This window comes from Nyctereutes procyonoides, unplaced genomic scaffold, assembly GCF_905146905.1.
Source record: "Nyctereutes procyonoides isolate TBG_1078 unplaced genomic scaffold, NYPRO_anot_genome, whole genome shotgun sequence".
Lineage (NCBI taxonomy): Eukaryota > Metazoa > Chordata > Mammalia > Carnivora > Canidae > Nyctereutes > Nyctereutes procyonoides.
In genome coordinates, this window is record NW_026575125.1 from 6989267 (window position 1) to 7000912 (window position 11646).

Here is an 11646-nt window from a genome sequence, read left to right on the forward strand (position 1 = left end):
CCCCTCCTTTAAAATTTTATGAAAATGCTAGAAGGAAAAGTATTAGGGACATTTAATTTAACTTTATAACATAGATATTAAAGAAATATGTTTCTGTGTAAGCTACATTAAAAAGTCTTGTTCGCAAGTGAGAGAAAATTTAGGGGGAGATATCAGTGACCTGTCTCACAGAATTTCAGACCCTTAAAAAAATCTAAATTTAAAAAGCTTGCAGGATAGCCACATCAGAGGAAAGTTTGGGTACAGATACTATGTTCTGTAGCTTACAGCCAGAAGGCTCGGTAGGGCTCTTGGGGTCAAGGGGATCAGCCCAGGTCCAACTGGTCCTGGTGATCACAGCAGGGGATACTGTGCTGGGGTCACACAGATCAGGGTCCTCACCCTGTGCCTCACTCTTGTCACATGTGGTGCTAATCCAAGGATTACCTCCTACTCTGTGAGTCCCCTGAATAATCTGCGAGGAAATACTGCTTTTCGCGATCCTTTCTCCTCCCCATTCATCGACTCCATTTGGATGACTCTCAGCTCTTTTTGCTGGAGATATTCACATATCTGTGGCTATTGGGAACCTGTTCCCAGCCTTGGCACAAATGGGTTCTTCCCTCTGTTATGGTCGGCCCTTTACTCCACACGTCACCTTTCCCAGGACTGGACCAGGAACTCTCATTCTGTTGGAATGAGCACACAGTTATGGCAGGGGCTGGGGCTGACTGAGCGAATGATTTTAATAATGATGATTACTGTCTAATGTGGACAGGCTGGCTCATGAGGACACTGATAAACATAAGATTACTCTGCTCTATTCCATTCCCCAAACTTGGGCCTTCCCGATGCCACTCAGGAAATTTTACATAATAGGTTAGGGATGAGAGTGTAGATGAATCAAGGACAATCCTTCCCATCACCTGCACAAAGAAATCAGACAAGCAGACCTGCTGGCACCGTGTTCCCATGTAAGGGTGTGGCATTGTGACAACCTCAGTATTAGTGGACTGTGCATGGTAAAGGTGGTACATTGGCATATACCATCCAGCCTGTTCTCCTTCTGGGTTGGAGAAGCAAGAACTACGATTCCCAGGCTACCTTGTGGCTAGGGTCCAGGAGTGCCTTAGGTCACACGAATCTGATGCACTCCTGAGAAATTTAGAGGGCAGGAACCAAGTGGGCTGACTTCGGCTCTTTGGGTTGGCAAAGCCAGTTGCGGACACATAAAGTGTTTTCTGTTTCTGCATTACCAAGATCCCAGTGTGCAGGTTGACAGGTAGGGCCCAGGGCATCCTTCTTTTCTTTTTTTTTCCTTTTGGATGCAGACCTAGCATGTGTGGTGCAGCCGCTGAAACCAAAAGTCCCAGCAATGGTTTTCTGACCTCCACCTTCCTGATTAAGAAAGAAGCCATGATGCTCATGTTCAACTAGTTCTGCAGTGGCTTCCAGAGATGAGTCCTGGGGGCCCAGCCCAAAGCTCACTCTTGCAGTGTAAGGACCCTGCTTGTGCTCTCTGGAGACAATGTAGACAGAAGTTCCCAGCACACGATAGTTTCCCAAGCAGCTGCTCTACGAATGAACATCAGTAAATGAACATTAATTAATTCAGCATATGTTTCTGGAATGCCTAATGTTGTGAGGTTGCTTAGCAGGTTCTGCAATCTATTTTATCATGTATTTGTTGTGTGACTTTGGCCTCACTTTCTTCATTTATAAAATGGTAACAATCATTTCACCCAGCTTGTAAGGTTTGCATGAAGAATAAATAAAATGATGCATGTAAAGCACCAGTATGGTGCCTGGTTCAGAGGAAGACGTCAATAAAGTTAACTCCGGAAGTGGTATTTCTTTTGTGCTAGGTGCTAGATCACAAAGAAAAACATAATGGACTTGGTCTCTGACCCAGTGGAAGGCAGATATGTAAGCGAGATGAAGGACAGGGAGGATCAGAGGACATGCAGCAGGGACATGAACACTAGTCTAGAGGAAGGAGGGTCTGAGGGACAGAGAGGTGGGTTTGGAGACAATTTGCTGAGAACCAGTTGGCCAAGAGCCAGCTTGCTGACAGCTAATTTCCCAAAGGCCCAATCACCCAGTGCCTAATGTCTGATTCATCAATTTGTAAGTTTATCAAACACTTATTTTCAGAACATTCTTTTTGGGTCTAGTCAATTAATGTATTTCCCCTAGACACATTGACTTGTCAAAAGTTCTGGGTTTTAGGGTGGTTTTGACTCTGTGAATATATTTTCCCTTATTGTTCATATTGGTGGAAAACCATGTTAATAAAGTGAGTTATTGAATATATTAATAATTACGAAGATTATGTATTACAGATATAGTGAATCTATTCTAAGACACAATTAATATTTTTATTTATTACAGTTAAGAAGCGTATGATCCCAAGGATAAAATATTTGTTTCCTTGAGGGCACCTGGGTGGCTTAGCGGTTGAGCATCTGCCTTTGGCTCAAGTGGTGATCCTGGGGTCTGGGGATTGAATCTCACATCAGGCTCCCGGCGGGAAGCCTGCTTCTCCCTCTCTCTGTGTCTCTCATGAATAAATAAATAACATCTTTAAAAATATATTTGTTTCCTTGAATATATTCATGAAGACTATCCCATACAGGAAGGTTTTAGCCAATGAGGAATTTTGGCAAATTCAACCAGTTGGCCATTTGGCAAATAAATCGGTTGGCAAATTGATCCTTCCGTTTAATTGGCTTTAAACAAATTGATCATCTGGTGCATCAGGCATTTGGCTAGCTGGCGATCACGTCTTTCAAACTCTATTGATGAGCACATCCGTGCCTCAGTCGCTTAGCTCACGCACAGCCAAGTAGGTAGGTGTGTTGCCTTCTTGCCCCGAGTCGTGAGTCCACATGATATTACACAAAATGAATAATTGAAAACGGAACTTGACCAACAGTAGTGAAAGTGCAGCAGAGAAATGAGAAGTGATCACATTCGAAGTGAAATGCAAATCACAGAGATGGAATTTCAGGAGGAAAAAAGGTGACCGTGGCAATATTGATGCTGTCACCGGTTGAGGGCCCGTGGAGAGGCAGCCAGAGACACCAGCCGAAGGGGCACCTCGCAGCAGAAATGAAGAGAGCCGTTGTGCCCGCAAGGAGGATGTCCCAGAGGAAGTGGTGCTGGCAAAGAACTTGACACTGAAGAAACCCTCGGAGACAGTTCCTGATGTGGAAAGCACAAAGGATACAGGGTAGAAGCAGATCCAAATTTACAAGGGAGTGTGACAATTTTCCAAGGCCTAGAAGAGATGCTCCATTGTAAGTTATATAATAAGTGTTTACAAACAAATAAAACCCTTTGGTTCTTAATGTCTCTGAAGTTTTAAATTACAGTGGACTAAATAAATATGAGTTTGGCTATGTTTTATTTCCCTATATATTCATAACTGACAGGAAGAAGACCTTTAGTCTTTTAACATAAATGTCATTCACTGCACAATCCTATTTTCCCCACGCATGACGAAGATGGCTTGGCACAGCTTCGCCTTGGCCCCCATTTCCACCATCCTGCGCCGCCAGGCAAACGGGACCGCCTGCACTTAAAATTGGGGGGAGGGAAGTAAAACCTGGGGCTGTTGTTTGTCTTGCGTTCCCTTTGATGTTCCCACTTGCAGAATTATACAAACTTCAAATATTTTGCATTATAAAGTCTGACTTCTGGGAAATTGCAGCGCACTGCAATGTACACCATCCTTCTCCTCTTTCTGGCAGCTAATTCAAATGAAACAGGTGGGGAGGAACAGAGTATTGTACTTGTGGAAGATGAGAGAAAATTCTGATGGCATCTGGGAGAATGTTATCTGATGCTAATGCTGATTTACTCCCGAGCTTCATGATTGCCCGTTGGTGGAGCGAGGCAGTGCTCTTAACACTGTCAAGAACAATTTTCCCCTTGAGTGATCTTTTCCAAAAGGGTTCTCACTGATGAGTTATTTTTCATTATTATTAGAATTTAAGTACCACACTTAACTCAGACTTCTCCATTCTGAGATGTAACCTTTAGCTGTCATTGTAAAAAGATAAACAGAAGTGAAACTCTGCTATACCCGGTTAAATGAAAGGAAACCAAGAAGGAGAAATATTTATGCAAAGAGAGTCATAGGAATTATTTTTGTGCAGGCTGCATAAACCACCGACCTGGTTCTATAGTAAAATGCACTAAAAACTTTCTGGATTAATTTTATGACCATATCTCTATTAACCACATGGAATTATTTCCACCGACCGTGTGAAAGTACGTTGATTAACTATAAAATGGAATTAGTCGTTTTCAGGGATCTCTTTCTCAATATTCCTTGGGCTAGGGCCCTATCCTATCAGCAGCAAGGCTCCCAAATTCCGCGTGGCTTTCACTGAAGGGGGGTAGCAAAATCTCTAAAGGGGGCCACGGTTTGAACCCCCACCCAGTATGAGCCTCCCAAAGAACAGCTCCCCCACCCCTTAGAGTTGCGAATCACTGGTTTGAAATGTGTGCAGGCTGACGAAAGTCCAGCATCCTTAAAACGTGAAGACGTGGATCCTTGGTGCACCTCTACTTAACTGCTAACACACATTTAACCTCGAACTCTCACGTCTCTTACCTGAAGTGCCTCTGCCCTGGGTTTTCTACGGGATCGAATAAAACAGAGTACGGGAATAGGCTTGCAGCTGGTAACTGGAGATGTGCTTTGTGTGAGATCTAGCCTTCCACCAAAATATCTACCTGTCTGTAACCTTCCATTAGGATCTCTCAGGTCTGGGTCAAATCATTTATTAACAATGTTCCAAAAAAAAAATGTTCCAAATCCAAATTGTTTAGAAAGTTCCAATAATGCTCAAAGTAAATTTATTTTTCATATTATTTCATAATGCCCTGAACAAATGGAACAGATAAAAGGTTAATTTTAATGCTGGAGAAGGAAGTAATAAGTCCAAAAGATAGAGTGTGTGTTGCAGGGAGCACCTCTGGGGCCGACTTCATTAATGCACAGCCTGTTTGGCTCTCCCTGGCGCACCCAGATGGTTCAGCTGAATTAAGCGCTTTAAGACTTGACTCCTACAAACACAATAAATAATACTATTTATTGGTTGTGGGGACAAGTTAAAGAAGCAGAGTTGGTGTAATGACCGAGCCTCCGCCTCTCCTAGGCCTGGTCCTGAGCTGGACATCTACCATGGTGTTTTGTAGGAGTGGAGGACACCTGTTGGGAGATGAGTCTCCATGACCACGTCCACATTTCTGCGTGGTCCAGGTGTTCTGGGTCAAGGCCCCAGAAGCTGGAGACAGTGCCTCTCTAAAGTCAGAGAGATCTAGGGACTGATGTCAGAGCCACCTGCTTACATTCAGGATAGGGAAGCTAGAGCTCTCTCCCCATGCCCCGGTCGGTCGGTTGGATGAGATTTGCTTAATCAGTCTCCCCCCTCTTTCTTTTTGGAGGAAAGGCTTCTTTTTGGAGGAAACAGCTGCTCTGGCTGTTTTTGCCTTGAATAATAAATGGTCTGTCCTCTGATCTCCAAAGCCCTGTGCCTCCTGTCACATCGAGTGCCTCACACTCTTGAGTTTCTGACTTAACGTCACCTACCAGGTGGAGCTGTTAAGGGTACTAAGTTAGATCATATAAGCATGGAGGGGCTAAGAAGTCGGTCCTTTTGCCCTCCCTGCTGCATACAATCTGTGTCCTCCCCATTCATGTGGGGAAGTCCTACTGCCCACCCCTACCCCTGCCGTGAGGATGTTAGGAGGGGGCAGCTGTGGGAGGTGCCTGGGTGCAGGCCGAGGCCCTCACCATGGGACAGAGGGCACGGAGAAGGGGCGTCCGCAGCTCGGCAGAGGCGGCCCTGATCCGCAGGTGCCTGGCATCCTGATGTTGGCCTTCAGGGCCCAGGGGTCGGGGGGGATGTGCCCTGGAGGAGCCCCCCAGTGGGGGGATTTTGGGGTGGCGCCCGTGCCGCTGTGGCCTGGGATTGGGTTCGAGCCCCAGGGGCGCAGGAGGCGTTTCCACGCCCTCCCTCACGGAGGGGGGTCAGGGCAACCCTCGGAGGCCCACAAAGCAGCACCCAGCTTTTTTTTCCAGGTGATGACACTGAGGTTCCGAGGGCTGAACTAGCTCATCGAGTCACCAGGCTTGCCAGCGGCAAACCGGGACTTTACCTCGGGGCCCTGGGGAGGGGGACCCCAGCCGGTCACCGCCCAGGGCGCCACGGGCCCCCGGTTGGCCGGCTCGTTGGTGGCACGGGGCCTCAAGTGCAAGATTGCAAAAGAACCAGACTGACTGTTCCGTGCCACCTCGTTTAGCAATTTATTTTCTTTTGTTCACATGGGCATTTCCTTACCTAGAATCTAATCTATGAAGTTAATGGGGGTGTAAATCCCTCCGAATCACCATCTGCCGCCTCCCTCCTGCAGGATGCCATTAACATGGTAATGGCTAATTCCAACTGGGGTCTGTTAAGAATTCCCCAGGGCCTTTGCCAAGCGCCCAATGCTTCCCGACCCACTCTGTGCCCTTGGAAAATCGACTTGCTGCAATAGTGTTATAATAAGCCCCCTGTATTTGAGGGTTAGGAAAACATGCTTTAAATGGCCCCGGTCAAAACAGGGAGGGAGGGAGAGAGAGATACAATGATAAAGAAAAAGACAGAGAAAGACAGAACATGAAACAGAGAGAAAGAGAGAGGGAGAGAGCCCAGGAAGGGAAAGGCAAGGAAAGGAAGAAAGAAAAAGCAAGATGGGCAGGCAGGCAGGCAGGCAGGCAGGCAGGCAAGGAGTGACCAGAGTAAATCAGCAGAGCCAGGGAAAGTTTGTATTGATTGAGGACTTGAGGAAATGGATCGAGGAACAGCAAATTAGGAAATGCATAATGCACAGAGAATGTACTCTGTGGAGCGGCCCTAGATCAAAGATCCCACACAAGGGCCTGGAATCCATAAGTTTAATTTAAGTGCCAGAAAACGTTTCAGAGAAGCGGCAGAAAAGCCTGCAAAGATTTTTTTTTTTTTTTTTTTTTTAGGATCCCGTTTACCCCCAGAGAGATCGGCAAGGTGTTATCCGAAGCACGGGGCAGGATTTCCTTCTAGATTCCTGATTTGCCAGAAGGTTATTCTTTGGTCAAACAACACCCAGTGTGAAGAGAAAATAGGAGGGGAGAGCTACTGCTGCTGGGGAAAGAAAAGTGGGTTGAAGTTCTTGAAAAAGAGCCCCAGCCGAGAAAAAACACTGAGTGACTGGTTGTTACAGGGAACTGATGGCTTTTGATATTTGAGGTTCAAAGTAAAAAATTAAGAAATAAACACAAAACAACTATCACGAGGAAGAGAGTAGCTGGCTTTTGCTTGTTTGTTTTGCATTGGCACATCGCCTTGGGGACCTGGAGTGGTAGGAGGCGCTGACCCCAAGTGTCTCTGTGTTTCTCCTACACTGTCAGTAGGTCTGCTCTGCTGAACAGCTCATCTGTGTTGCAAACAGGAGATTTTGCAGACGATGATAGGCCTCCAAAACTCCAGGTCGTATTTACACGGAGTCTTTATTTCCAGGTACCTTTGTTTGCATATAGTTTGGTAAAAATAATGACAGAGTAGTGCTGTGGTGTGTTGGCTGGGTTTTCCCCCAGGACATCCCCGTAGCTTCCAAACTATCAAGGGAAGGATGAGTAAGAGACTTCCTCGGGTTGTGCAAACAGCGGGGTGTGGCACTTTATGTTTCTTAGCGAGGGGTGCTGAGTCATAGCACGTTTTTCTAGCCTATGAGTTTCCTACTGCTGTTACAAATACCATAGTCTTAGTGGCTCCACACAACACAGATTTATTCTCTTGCGGTTCTGGAGGTCAAGAGCCAAAAATAGATCCATAGGGCTGCATTCCTTCTGGAGGCTGTAGGAGACCATTGGTTTCTTTACGCTTCCCAACTTCTAGACGTGGTTCACATTCCTTGGCTCATGGCCCCTTCTTTCCTCCCTGAGCTCTGCTTCTATTCTTATACGCCCCCTACCCTGCAAGGACCCTCGTGATTTTATCGGGCCTATATGAATAATCCAGGATAAATATCCCCGTGTTAAAAGTCAAGATCCTTAACTTCTTCATCACATCTACAAAATCCCTTTTGCCATGTAGGGTAAGATAGTCAGAGGTTCAGAAGTTTGGGGTGTGGAACATCTTTGAGGTCATGATTCAGCTCACCATGTGCAGTCTTGACGCAGGAGCAGCATCGTAAAATGTAAGGCATGTGAACATATTTGCCAATTAAAACCATATATATGTATTAATGTTCCATATACTTGATGCAAAAATATCTATCTTCTTTAGCACTTATTATAGCTGTTTTATTGTCATCTGGACCTTGGTTCTCAGCTGAAAGGCAAGTAACATGTAGTTCAGAAAACAGTTGTTAAATCCTATGCTTTCCTGATTTGTTTTTTTTTTTAAGATTTATTTATTTATTCATGAGAGACACACAGAGAGAGAAGCAGAGACACAGGCAGAGGGAGAAGCAGGCTCCCTGTGGGGAGCCCGACGTGGGACTTGATCCCAGGACCCCGGGATCACGAACCGAGCCGAAGGCAGGAGCTCAACCACTGAGCCACCGAGGCATCCCTGTTTCCTAATTTCTTAACCTGCAATTTATTAGCCAAGAAATCCTTTTCAGTTCATGTGCCTAGAAGGAAGAATGGTGGCGGCATCCCCAGTTTTTCCCTATTGACCTGCAGATACCCAAATATTGACATGCATTTTGATAGTGACGTACAGAATTTTGCATAATAGCAATAAAAATTAAGTGGTCACCTATTTTGCTTGGAACTGGATTGGATGTTTCCCACCCATATCTCATTTACTACTTACCAGAGCTTCCTGAAGGCTGTATGACTACATTGATTTTACATGTGGGGCAACTAAGAATCAGAAAGAGTAAGTAACTTGCTCAAGATGAAAAAAACTAGTTAGTTGCACTCTCGAGAGACGTGGTAAATGTGAGGAACTTCCCATTCCCAACACACACACATACACACACACCACAGATTCCTGAGTTCTTTCATTTGGCTGACACATTTGTAGATATTTAAGTGATGTGAGTTTCCCTCATTTTATTTTTTTAGAGGCATGTGCAAGATCAGTTCGGAATGAGAGCTAACCAGTGGAATTTTGAAAATATGATGCATCTGAACATGAAATACTTGAAACCTAGTTCATCTTCATCACTCTCCCCTTTATTTCATTTCATTTTCAAGTTGGCTCAGTTCTTATAGCTGAAATGGCTTAATGGTCATTCCTGGTGTGTACATTTGTTACTAAATTTATTTCCTCAGTTATTCTTCACAGATGGTGGTGACCTCCCCTCATTGCCTTTCCCTTTTCAACCTACTGAGAAAAGCGCTCTCTCGGAACATCACGCCACTGGCCCATATTAAACATATTGATTTGAAAGAAATAGCTGGAAGGTCACAGCAGTTGGGTGACAGTGAGCCGTGTGGTGAGTGGGGGCTCTGCTGGTTAGCATCAGGGCTGGGTTTGTGGTCTTAGGTCTTATTCAACTCAAGTCCCAGGAGTCATCAGTAACAATGATGAGGCTAAAGTGGCCTCAAAGCACTGGGAGCACAAAGGGGTAGGACCCATGGAATGAGTGGTTTCAAAGCCCCAGGGAAACGAACTGATAATCCCTAAGGGAGTGCTCCCATGGAGGGCGATTCTGAGAGAAGTTTCCAGGCTTCCAGTTCAGATAGGCTGCCCGGGGAGGAGGGGAAGAGGCTTGAGGTGGAAGGAGGAGAGGTGGAGGAGGAGTGCTGGTTTAAAGGAAAATGCTCTTAGGTGTTGGATCAGCATTCCAAGTGCATCATAAATGGGCTTGTCTGTTCATCGGTGTCCTCCTGACTGCACGGTCCCCCAAGTGCACTGTCGTGTGACCTTCAGTGTATTTGTACATTATCTCTAATTTCATTTAAAATACAACCATATGTGGGCTAAGAGGGTCTACACATCATCCCCTACTCACTTTCAGAGACCAGCTCTTAGTCCAGGTCACCATGCGAACTGAGGCCATATGATGTCTGAGTCCAACTTTCCTACTTAGCTTTCTCTGAAGATTAGGCCAAAATCTTGAAATGAATCCTCAAATACTAATTTATATTCTTGTTCATCCAGTACAAAAACCAGAGGACACAAAATGTCCTCCTAGGTCCTTCCCTGACATTGTAGAGAAAAGAGTACTGGACTTGGGAGTCGAGTTATGTGGGTCCAACACATGATATTCTACTTCCTAGTTATGGAACATTCCTGAACCTCCATGTTCTGATCATTAAAATGGTGAAAATAATAACTACCAGGAAGCATTGTTATGAAAATCAAATTGGTGTCAAGGCTCTTGATAAAGGATTTAGTGAAATACAGATATAAATATTTATTGTTACTTCAGGAAGTAACCAGTCAGTTTTGGGGACCTACAACATTTAAATTAGTGTGGAGAGAGTCCCTAAGATGACAAAGCAACAGGTACATAGGGAACAATAAAAAACCCTCAGAGGTATCCCACAAATTGCAGATAAAAAGACTGAGGCACTAAATTTTACCAGGTCCAACATATCATGGATGACAACACTGGTTCTAGGAGCCAGGTCTTCTGATTCCCAGTAGAATGCTTGCTCCGTGATAAGACAGTTTCAAAAGATTAACAAAAAGTGCCTTAAACTATCCTCTTCATCTACCTACTGATGGCCATCTGTACCACGTGGCCTTTTTTTTTTTAAGATTTTATTTATTTATTCATGACAGACCCAGAGAGAGAGAGAGAGAGACAGAGAGACAGAGAGAGAGAGAGAGACAGAGACACAGGCAGAGGGAGAAGCAGGCTCCCTACAGGGAGCCTGACATGAGACTCGATCCCAGGACTCCAGGATCAGGCCCTGGGCCAAAGGCAGGTGCCAAACCACTGAGCCACCGAGGAGTCCCCCCACGTGGCTTTTCTAATTGATATGGTGCATGTCTCATCCCTCCCCATCATTCACAACCTCACAGCCCTGTAGACTGTGAATTCTTTAAGTAGCGTGTCTACTGTAACATGGCCTCCCCCTTAGACAACTTCAACACATTTCCACAGTTAAAGCTGGAATTCAAAAAGAATGTGATCGATGAACTAATCTATTGGTTCCCATTTCTTAGGAATGCATTATGAATGTGTATAACCCTTTAGCTCTCCTCTTTTTCCAAAGCTTTACCTTACGTAGAGTGAACAGTTATTTATTAAAGGGTTCACTTATATGACAATCTGGGGATATATTAAGAGGATACCTGTTCCTTTGTCATCTTAGGGACTGTCTCCGCACTAATTACTTTTTTTTTTTTAATGTGGAACGCTTCACAAATCTGTGTGTTATCCTTGCACAGGGGCCACGCTAATCTCTGTATTGTTCCAATTTTAGTGTATGTGTTGCTGAAGCGAGCACCACACTCATTACTTTTAATGTTATAGGTCCCTTCATTTAATGAGGCCTTGGAGGACCAGCAGGGCTTTCACTATGAAAATTGACAGGTGAGAGTGGCCCATCACATGCAGATGGGAGAGCTGCCTGGCTGGGAAGAGCAAGTGGAGCAGCTGGGTTTTTATTAGGGCATTCTGGAAGGTAAGGAAAATGAACACAATAATTCAAAGTGCATTCCATCA

General features: G+C 45.0%; 1 non-coding gene across 1 annotated transcript; it reads right to left on the reverse strand.

Moving 5' to 3' along the window:
- Nucleotides 1-11324: 11324 nt before the first annotated feature.
- LOC129518933 (U6 spliceosomal RNA) lies at nt 11325-11428 on the reverse strand. Its single transcript, XR_008666272.1, has one exon. It is a non-coding gene; the product is annotated as a U6 spliceosomal RNA (small nuclear RNA).
- Between the last annotated feature and the right edge of the window lie 218 nt (nt 11429-11646).